Genomic DNA, 11600 nt, shown 5'->3' with positions numbered 1-11600 from the left:
ATTCAGCTCGATTCCATAAATGGTACGATATCCTTAGATATGCACATTATTACATTAATATTATATGTAATTCTAGAGTACTATTTTATAGCCAATTATAGCAAGTAACTGAGTATAAAGTTGCTGATATCATTTTAAATTATCAAGTTCAATAACATAAACGTAATTATTTTATTACCAATGTTAGAGGCTGTGGGACTGTGTGTTTTACTTATATGACAAATACATGTTAGCGTGCAAATGAAATTATTGTTTGTCATATTGTATATTAATATTTACGTTGATTATTGTAGGGCTGATCCCATATATAATATAGTCCTGGGGTCAGGCAATAAAGTGAGATAACCCACAACCGGACTTGTTTTCCTTAATAAAACACCGGCTACAAATGGCGCCCAACGTGATTGACCACGGACTATGAAGACCATCCACTCGACCCACTACTAGCTTGTGAAGGCCGTGAATGGTGGACTTTCCTTAAAATTGCCATAGGAGGACAAGACGGATTCGTTCTTCGGATCAGCAGCGGAGCCCGAACGTGTGACGATCCGGACTTTCTCTCATCACGGACACATTTCAACTTATATTGCACGCATTCTTGTGATTCATTGTTTTATTGAATATGTGAAATTCCACAGTCCCACCGAGTAAGGTCTGTAATTTTTTTTACAGTGTTTACTATTGTGTTCATCGTTACGCTAGAGTAATCATTTTACTTGAGTCACAGAGAATCAGCTGATTGATATATTGTAGTCTCACCTGGGCTGATATCGTAACATATTTTTATTTCGAATAATTGTTACTTGTCAGGTAGTGAAAGGGGGTGAGAGCGAAAATACTATACTTTCTATTAATATCCTTCATCCCATAGCACTTAAACCACATTACATCAAGTACACTGCCCTTTGTATAGCGACAGAGCGAATAGATAGGAAGCGTCTGATTTAAAGTTTGTCTGTTGTCAATAGATTGAGTATACCTGTGACGAAACTTACAATTTCCTTCTAATTGCATGTTTTAAATCATTTCATTGTTTCATTCACTTTGCATACTTGTAGTCCACATCAGTATTGCTTAAATCGCTAATCCATTCTGTACGCAGATCCATAACGTGTTCGAATCGGGGAAAAAAAATCGTTCTAGTTTCCGACCTTCGGTTCCGACTGAGTGCACTTCGCGTGATCGGCGTTTTGACAGTGAAGACAGCTGCGCTATTTTAATTTCTAAAAGGTACTTGGGTTGTTCATATTGAGTTATTTTTTTCCCAAGATTTTTGTAGATTAGATAGTTTTGTGTCATATTTGATTTAGATTTTTTTGTGGTGATTTTTTTTTAATACTGACCGGTCAAATATTTTTCTACTTGTGTGTATTGAATCTGAATTTTGAAAACAATTTTTTTGTAACACAGAATTTTGTTCTTTATTGATTAAGGCCAAATTATTTTAAGGTATTGTTTGGATAGAGATAGTTGATTTTTTGCTTATCTTGTGTTTATTATCTTTTCTTTAATTTTTTTTCTGAAAATATTTTACCTGTGTACCCTTGAGTCATTACAAAATTTTGGATTACCTCCCTTTGATCAGTTAACTTAAATTTTGTTAGGCACATTTTAAATTTACTCAGTAAATTATTTTGAATTTTTTTCCTGAAAAAAAAACTTATCCATTATTTTCTCAGTTATTGATATTTTTGGAAATTTATTCCTTTATTCAGAAAAAAGTTGATTTTTTTTCCTTCATAGATTGAAATTAATTTTTAATCAACTCAGAGCCCAAACCAATTGTTTGATAGCAGGATTAATTTTGTATAATTTTTTTGAACTGGATTCAGGTGTGTTTTTGATGTTTGAAACTTGATTATTTCTATTGTCACATTGTTGATTTTGTTTTTTTGAGTTAGATTGAGAAATATTGTACTTAATTAAGGATGCCACTGACAGATGAGTTCAAGGATGAGGAACTTAAGACCATGGCGGAAGGGTTTACAGAGATGGGAGTCAAACCTAACCTGCAATCTAAAGAAAAATTTCAAAAGTGGTTACTTGATTTCTTCACAGGAGCAAAACCAAAATCTGATGGGGCAACTGCCAGCGCATCCACACAGGACAAATCTACAAATACATACCAAACTCCAAGATTTCCTAACTTTTCTGGAGATAAAAAAGGAGATGCCACCTTTGATCTGTGGAAGTATGAAGTTGAATGTTTATGCAAGGACAAGTACTCAGATGCCACAATAACACAAACAATTCGTAGATCCGTTCGAGGAGAGGCCGCCAGAGTCATCATGAGACTAGGAGCAGATGCAAAAGTTGATGACATTTTGTACAAACTGGAAAGCATCTTTGGAACAATTGACACAAAGTCAAGCATCCTTTCAGAATTTTTTAGTGCAAAACAAAAAGATGATGAAGATGTAGCAAGCTGGGGATGCAGACTAGATCTGATTAATAAGGCCATATATTTAAAACAAGTCAAACCATCAGAGGCAAATGAAATGCTCCGGAATATGTTCTATGAGGGAATGAAGTCAACATTGCAGGATACTACAGGTTACATCTTTGAAAAAATAAGAGACTTTGATGAACTCAGAAAAACTGTAAGAAGGAAAGAGGAAGAAATGAACAAGAGGAAAACATTCACATCTGGTCAAGTAAAACAAGTTACAACAACAGAGTCTCAATCTAACATAGATCAACTAAAAGACATGGTTCAGAAACTATCACTGGATGTGACAGATATGAAAAAATATATAAATGAAGGGAAACAAAGTACACAGGACAGTTGTACTCAAATACAACAGATATATGATGGATACAGAGGATATTACAGAGGAGGGTGGAATAGACCCTACAACAGGGGATACCAGAAGCGGAGGCGTAGAGGAGGATATATCCAGGATAGGGATCCTCAGCAAAGTATGATGGGAAATCAGCAAAGCATGGGAAATACGGAAGATAACCAAGAACCTACCTGTCATAGATGCAATCAGAAGGGACATATAGCTATTGGTTGTAGAGTCAGACTGGACCACTCAAAAAGAGATTTAAACTTCAGACGACCTTTGTCAAGGCGCGGACGATAGGTCGCATACAACAGATGCGTCAAGTCAGCAGAGAAAATTTAGTTGGAGAAGCATGTGAAGTAGATTTGATTATTGAAAACAAAATGACAAGAGCATTGTTAGACACCGGTTCGACAGTATCAACACTAGCGCTAACATTTTACAAAGAAAATTTTCCACAGACGGAAATAAGAAGTTTTGATGGAATCTTAGAATTACACGGTGTGGATGGAAAGTCTTTGCCATATGAAGGATACATAGAAGCAGAGATCATAGTTCCCGGACTGCAAAATGACAGAGTTTATCCTTGTTTGTTCCTGATAGTACAAGACACTAATTATCACCAATCAGTACCAATTCTATTGGGAACAAATATTCTAAAAACTTTGCTAGAGGATACAAAAGTAATTCATGGAGAAAGGTATTTACAGAAAGCCAATCTTCACACACCCTGGTTTTTAGCCTTTCAATGTCTGTCCAAGAGAGAGAAAGAGCTGAGAAGGAATGGCTACAAGCTTGGAATTGTAAAATCTGCAGAGGAAGCAAAGATCACTATTCCACCAAACAGCCAGAAAACTGTCATGGGATATGTTGATAAACAAATGCGGTATCAGGAATCCTGTGCAATGCTACAAGCATCAGATGAATCTCGTATACCCAAAGACTTGGACATAGTTCCTACTATCATCAACTACAAATATGGGAGAAAGGATGCTGTACCTGTTCACATTTGTAATATAACAACTTCAACAGTAACCATTTCACCCAGAGAAATACTGTGCGAATTACAAGCAGTGAACATAGAAGATTTATCTATTGGAAATAGTGAAATCAATCCTAGAGTAGACAGTTTTAATATTGACATAGAAAATGTAACAGCTACTCAGTATAAAGAGGCAAAAGAGTTTCTCACTAGGAATCTGGATTTATTTTCATGGAACAGTACAGATATTGGACATGTCACTTCAGTAGAACACAGCATTGAACTGGAAAATGACACACCATTTATGCAGAGGTCGAGACGCATGCCTCCTGCTATGTACCAAGAAGTGAGGGACCATCTTCAACAACTTCTAAATGCTGGAATCATCAGAAAGAGTAAATCTCCATTCACCAGCAATGTCGTGCTATGCAGGAAGAAAAATAATGAACTGCGGATGTGTGTTGACTATAGGCAATTAAACAGCAGAACAAAGAAGGACGCCTATGCACTCCCTATAGTTGAAGAAATTTTGCAGAACCTGAGTGGAAATTCTTTCTTCACTGTCTTAGATGCAAAGTCAGGCTACCACCAGGTCAACATCAAAGAGGAGCACAAAGAGCGCACTGCATTTACAGTCGGCCCTCTGGGGTTTATCGAATATAACAGGATGCCCTTTGGCTTGTCAAATAGTCCTGCGACGTATCAGAGGCTAATGGAAGAGATCCTTGGCGATTTACACCTTAACACCTGCATGATTTTTCTGGACGACATAATCATTTTTGCGAAATCGTATGAGGAACACATGAAGAGATTAGAAGAAGTGTTCAACAGATTAAGAACAGCAGGTCTTAAACTATCACCTAAGAAGTGCAGTTTTTTGATGCAGCGTGTCAAATATGTAGGACACATTGTTTCTAAGAAAGGAATAGAGACAGATCCAGAGAAGACAGAAAGAGTGAGAAATTGGCCAACACCAAAGACACCTGAGGATGTGAGGAGGTTTTTAGGCTTCATTGGCTATTATCGTCGATTCATTAAAAATTTTAGCAAGATAGCCAAGCCATTAACAGCGCTCATGCCAATACCAAATGACAAAAAGAAGGGGAAGCAATCAGCGCAACAGAAATGGAAATGGGGTAACACAGAAGAGGAAGCTTTTAAGAGACTGAAAGACTGCTTAGCATCACCGCCAATCCTGGGTTTTCCAGACTATTCTCTCAACCGTTCGAGGTACACACTGACGCAAGTTTACAAGGACTCGCTGCTGTTTTATACTAAAACCAAAACGGAACAAAACGAGTGATAAGCTATGCCAGTCGGAGTCTCTCCAGAGCGGAAAGGAATTACCCTGCCCACAAAATGGAATTTCTTGCGCTCAAATGGGCCATAATGGAAAAATTTAAAGATTATTTGTATGGAAATTCCTTTACTGTATATACGGATAATAATCCGCTGACGTACGTGTTAACTTCCGCCAAGCTGGATGCCACAGGACATCGGTGGCTTGCAGAACTATCCAACTTTAATTTTAACATAGTATACAGACCAGGCAAGAAAAATCAGGATGCAGATGGACTTAGCAGAATGACCCATGATACAGAGGTTATAGGTAATGATTCTGTCAAAGCCATATGCCACTCTATGTATTTTGAAGGATTGATTTGAAGCATATCCTTAAATACAAAGAAAAAGTGAAAGTGATACAAGCAGCTCAGCAGTAGCAACTGTAATAGACTGGAAAGAAAAACAGGATACTGACCCTATACTTATGGAATGGAAGCATCATGTTCAGTTGGGGAAGAAACCTAAGATGCACCAGTTGTCATTTGGCCAGGACTCATACGCCTTAATCAAGAACTTCAAAAGACTGTACATCGAAGATGGTGTGTTGTACAGGAAAACAACAGTCCACGGAAATGAGAAAAGACAACTTGTTCTTCCAAAGTGTTATGTCAATACTGTATTAGAACAATTGCATAATAGGTTTGGACATGGAGGGAGAGAGAGAACAATGTCCTTGATTAGAGATCGTTTCTACTGGAACAGGATGTTTAGCGATACGGAAGACTGGATACGAAATTGTCTGTAGGAAAACATCAACTAAGCGAGCCCCACTTATTGGAATCAAAACATACTACCCGTTAGAACTTGTCTGTATGGACTTTTTGACGCTTGAGAAATCTAAAGGTTTCCAACACATATTAGTAGTCACAGACCACTTTACTAGGTTAGCACATGCAATACCTACACGCAACATGACTGCAAAGACAACAGCAGAAGCTTTGTACAACAATTTTATAACATATTACGGGATACCATCTAGAATACATAGCGACCAAGGGGCCAACTTTGAGAGCAAGATCATAAAAGAGTTATGTAACATCACGGGGATGGTGAAATCGAGGACAACACCCTACCATGCCATGGGGAACGGCATGACTGAGAGATTTAACCGTACTCTCTTGAATATGTTGGGAACCCTTGAACCACATCAGAAAATCAATTGGAAGTCCCATGTTGCACCGCTGGTTCACGCGTACAACTGTACTCGTCATGAGAGTACAAACGAATCGCCGTATTGTCTAATGTTCGGCCGTGAACCCAGACTCCCGATTGATTTGGCATTTGGAATCAATGTGCAAGAACAAAAGACACTGACAAAATACATGGAGGATCTTAGGGGGAGGATGAAGAAGGCATATGAGCTTGCATCAACAGCAGCAGCACAAGCACGTGATAAGCAAAAGGATTATTATGATTTGAAAGCAAGGGAATGCAACATCAAAGAAGGAGATCGGGTGCTTGTAAAAGTTGTAAGTTTCGAGGGTAAAAATAAAATAGCAGATAGGTGGGAAGAAGATGTTTACATTGTCCAGAAGCAGCCCAACTCGACAATTCCTGTTTACACGGTATTCAAGGAAAATGGGGAAGGAAGGAAAAGGACACTCCACCGAAATCTACTGCTTCCCATTGGTCATTTGGATGGATTTCGGCAAAGACAGTCGAAATATACTACCAAAGAAATACCACCTGCTATAACACCACAAAATGACCAGCATCAAATCAGAGAGGATGAATCAGAACTTAGTGACGAATCCAGTGAAAGTGAATCAGAAATAGATGTACCGGTACAATACGCAGTAACAGAGGAGTACACACCACATGATGTACATGTACAAGATGTTACTGGAGAAGATCAGCAAAGGGAGAACGTTAGGGACGCCCAACAAGCTGATGACATAGAAAACCGTTTTGCTGAACATCAGCAACCTTTAGCTGAGGAAAGAGAAGAAACAGATGCAGTTAATGCTCTATCTGATGAGGAATTGGAAGCACTGGAATATGAAAATGAAGAGAGACAAGAAAGAGATGTAAGAAGAAGCACAATAACAAGAAAACAACCAGCATGGTTAAGAAGCGGTGAGTACGTCAACACAATTCAACGAAAGCAAACCAAAGATCTGGAGTGGAAACAAGGTGAAAAGTTGAAATACCTCCAAAGTATGCTTTTAACAGGTACCTGTAAAGGGTTTGAGAATAAGATAATCGAAACGATGCTCGATATTATTAAACATTGATTTTATTTTTAGCTGTTTTTATGCCGATGATAATATACCGTTTGCGAGAATCAATTGCGTTTACTGTAAATAGTGAAAGTTATGCGTATGGTTTCATATGATAACCTCGTAACTATAATCATATAAAACGTGTTCGATATAATATGCGTAGTTAAATGACGAGGACGTCATTTTCCAGTCGGGGGGAGTATGTGGTAGTGTTGATTTTGCGTGTATTTGTTTATTAAATAAAAAGATCAATATGTGTGTTTAAATAAAATAAAATATGTGTTCATGTTCATGTTGTTTTCATCAAATCATCATTACATACTATATTCATCTTCTTCTATTGCATGTTACTATTAATAACTAAACGACCTGATCGACGAGACAGTTGTATGTAAAAATTAGGGCTGGGACGATACTGTACTGAGCCGATTCGGTACATATCACGATACATGAGATGCGATACGATACATATCACGATACATTGCAATTAAATGAAAACATGAATAAAAGTTTAAAATTTATTCAACCTGCCGATGTATTACCGCATGTCCAAAGTTATTTTGTTATATTCATAATGAGCGTTGCAAAATTTACAAATTACTTTAGTCTCGTGTACACTAGTTTTTCGTAAACAAGTACTCCAAAAGTTTTCCACACTCCATATTTAGCTTCCTAACAGTTTTGACAACTTTACGAGGTTTTCCGCCATCTTTGTACTTTCATATTAGGCGCGCGGACTAAAAATAGCCGATATATGAAGCTCGCATATTTTTGAAAAATAAAAAAAATTCGGTAAGGTATCGTTGTATTAATGGTAAATGTATCGATCCAAATATCGTAAAAATAAATACCGCGATGCACCGGTGCATCGGTGGATCGTCCCATCCCTAGTAAAAATATCAAGGTATTTGATTGGCCTAGCCACCTTGGCGGGTCATGCATTTTATAAAAACCAGTTCACAGGTTCTGAGAGTGACCAGACCAGTTACGGCTCAGGGCGTAGGCAGAGCATATTCTAGCCACTACGTACATATAAATAGTTACATACAGAACGCACAGTAAGTAGTTTTTATCTCCTACTAATATGAGTGAATGAATGAATATTTTTATAGTCTGCCAGACGTATATATTAATCTAGTATTCTGATAATTTTACTTTATAAATAATGAAAACGTAATGTTGAAGTTTACTTGTAACGCTGTATTCTATGCTCTAATATTTCATGTACTTTTTAATTGAAATACGGCACTGTTCCAGGTATATGTGACAGCTACATTGCCCAGATATAGTTAGATTAGATTCAGCTCGATTCCATAAATCGGTACGATATCCTTAGATATGCACATTATTACATTAATATTATATGTAATTCTAGAGTACTATTTTATAGCCAATTATAGCAAGTAACTGAGTATAAAGTTGCTGATATCATTTTAAATTATCAAGTTCAATAACATAAACGTAATTATTTTATTACCAATGTTAGAGGCTGTGGGACTGTGTGTTTTACTTATATAACAAATACATGTTAGCGTGCAAATGAAATTATTGTTTGTCATATTGTATATTTAAGGTCTTCCGTTTCCAACGGAAGACCTTATAGTTTTCGTACTGTTTCTTATTAAGGTCTTCCGTTTCCAACGGAAGACCTTATTGTTTTCGTACTGTTTATTATTATTTTTTTTTTCCAAATTTTGTGCACGCGATTTCTCGAAAACTACTCAACCGATCTGAACAATTTTTTCACAGATGATGGGAAATTATCTGAATTTTATATGTTTTTGAATGTTTTGTCGTCGTCACTTCCGGTCCGGATTTACGGTCGATTTTGTAATTTTTTACGACCAATTTTGTGCAGAGTTGATCTCAGAAACTATAAGAGATATGACTTTGAAATTTTCAGGATAGGTAGAGCATGGTTTGAAGTTGTGCACTATTTAGTTGTTTTGCACCAGTGGCGCTATTCCTTGGAGCTCGCTTAGGCACAAACATGGGGTACAGATTTCGAATCCAAATTTCCATATGTTTTGATCAGTATCTTTTTATCTGTTGATATTTTGACAAGACATATAGAACAAAAGTAGTAGAGAATCAAAAGTTCTATCCAATAAAATCAAGAAAAAGGGGCTGGCCCCTTTAATTAGAGACCAAGAGACTCGTAAATTCTATTACGAATAACTTGAAAACGATAAATATTTTGTTATGCATTATAAAAATCAAAGTTGTTGATCTCTACATTATCGGTTTGAAAGAGTCATCGTCAGGCCCATGTCTGACGTAATTAGGGTTTTTATTCTTTATCTTCAAATCCCTTTTTTTTTTTTTGGGGGGGGGGGGGTAATTTTGAAATTGTATCGATATCTCATGGTATCATTTTATCTAAAAAAAAAAATAATCGGACGGAAGACCTACTCGTTACTCGTAACGAGGTCGTATCTAGTTATTATTATTATTTTTTTTTCCAAATTTTGTGCACGCGATTTCTCAAAAACTATTCAGCCGATTTCAGTCATTTTTTCAGAGATGATGAGTCATGATCTGAATTTTATATGTTTTTAAAATTTTTGTTGTCGTCACTTCCGGTACCGATTTATCGGCCATTTTGTAGTTTTTTACGACCTATTTTGTGCAGAGCTGATCTCAGAAACTATCAGAGATATGACTATGAAATTTTCAGGATAGGTAGTCTATAGTCTGAAGTTGTGCACTATTATTTTGTTTTACGCCAGTGGCGCCATTTCTTGGAGCTCGCCTGGGCACGAAAATTGGGTACGAATTTTTATCCAAAATTTTTATACGTTTTGATCTGTATCTTTTTATCAGTTGGTATTTTGTTAAGACATATATAACAAAAGTGGTAGAAAATCAAAAGTTCTTTTCAACAAAATCAAGAAAAAGGGGCTGGCCCCTGAAATTAGGGGCCAAGACACTCGTAAACTCTATTAGAAATAACTTAAAAATGATAAAGATTTTGTAATGCATTATAGAAACAAAGTTGTTGATCGTTACAATATCTATCAGAAAAAATCATTGCCACGCCCATTTATGACGTAATTAGGGTTTTTTATGGGCCAGAGTACTTAAACTTTGTCACGATATATCTAGAGAAGGAGACATATTTTCTTAAGTATTGTAGAAGAGAAAATGTCTGTCTTAATAATAATAATCAATTCCACTAATCAAAACACCAATCTCTGTCCCCATTAAGGATCTATAGGGCTGGCCCCTAAAATATTCAGTCATTTGTATCTCAAAAATGAAAAACAATTTTAGATACGTGTTAGAACAAAAAATGTTATTATTCGTGAGACCTTGCGATTGAACTCAAGAAAAAGGGGCTGGCCCCTAAAATTAGGGGCCAAGAAACTCGTAAACTCTATCACAGATAACGAAAAAACGATAAAGATTTTGTAATGCATTATAGAAGCAAAGTTGTTGATCGTTACAATATCTTTCAGAAAAAATCATTGCCACGTCCATTTATTACGTAATTAGGGATTTTTAGGGGCCAAAGTGCTAAAGCTTTGACGCAATATATCTAGAGAAGAAGACATATTTTGTTAAGCATTGTAGAAGAGAAAATATCTGTATTGATGATTCTAATCGATTCCATTAATCAAAACACCAATGTCTGTCCCCATTAAGGATCTAGAGGGCTGGCCCCTAAAATATTCTATCATTTGTAATTATAAAATGAACAACAATTCTAGATAAGTGTAAGAACAAAAAATGTTATAATTCGTGAGACCTTTCGAATGAACTCAAGAAAAAGGGGCTGGCCCCTTTATTTAGGGGCCAAGACTGTCGTAAACTCTATTACAGAAAACTTAAAAACGATACAGATTTTGTAATGCATTGTAGGAACAAAGTTATTGATCGTAACAATATCAGTTTGTAGAGTTCATTTCCAAACCCATTGATGACGTAATTAGGGATTTTAGGGGACAAAAATCTTACATCTTTAATGTTCTGTATGAGAAAAAGCAAAACTTTTTGTTAAGCATTTTAAAGGATAATGACAATCGTTTACATTTTCTGAAAGGGAGTGGTTGAGGGGAATTCTGAAATTTCATTGATATTTTAATGCTATCGTTTAAAAATTGAACGGAAGACCTACTCGTTACTCGTAACGAGATCGTATCTAGTAATATTTATGTTGATTATTGTAGGGCTGATCCCATATATAATATAGTCCTGGGGTCAGGCAATAAAGTGAGATAACCCACAACCGGACTTGTTTTCCTTAATAAAACACCGGCTACAATT

The 11600-nt window shown here is 36.4% G+C and overlaps 1 long non-coding RNA gene across 1 annotated transcript; it reads left to right on the top strand.

The window, feature by feature from the left end:
* Window positions 1-491: 491 nt before the first annotated feature.
* On the top strand, window positions 492-11600 carry LOC136274332 (uncharacterized). The gene is made up of 3 exons (XR_010712624.1): window positions 492-652; window positions 8592-8655; window positions 11504-11600. It is a non-coding gene; the product is annotated as an uncharacterized lncRNA (long non-coding RNA).

The sequence above is a fragment of the Magallana gigas genome, chromosome 4 (assembly GCF_963853765.1).
Source record: "Magallana gigas chromosome 4, xbMagGiga1.1, whole genome shotgun sequence".
Lineage (NCBI taxonomy): Eukaryota > Metazoa > Mollusca > Bivalvia > Ostreida > Ostreidae > Magallana > Magallana gigas.
This window is presented reverse-complemented; position numbering and strand designations above follow the sequence as displayed.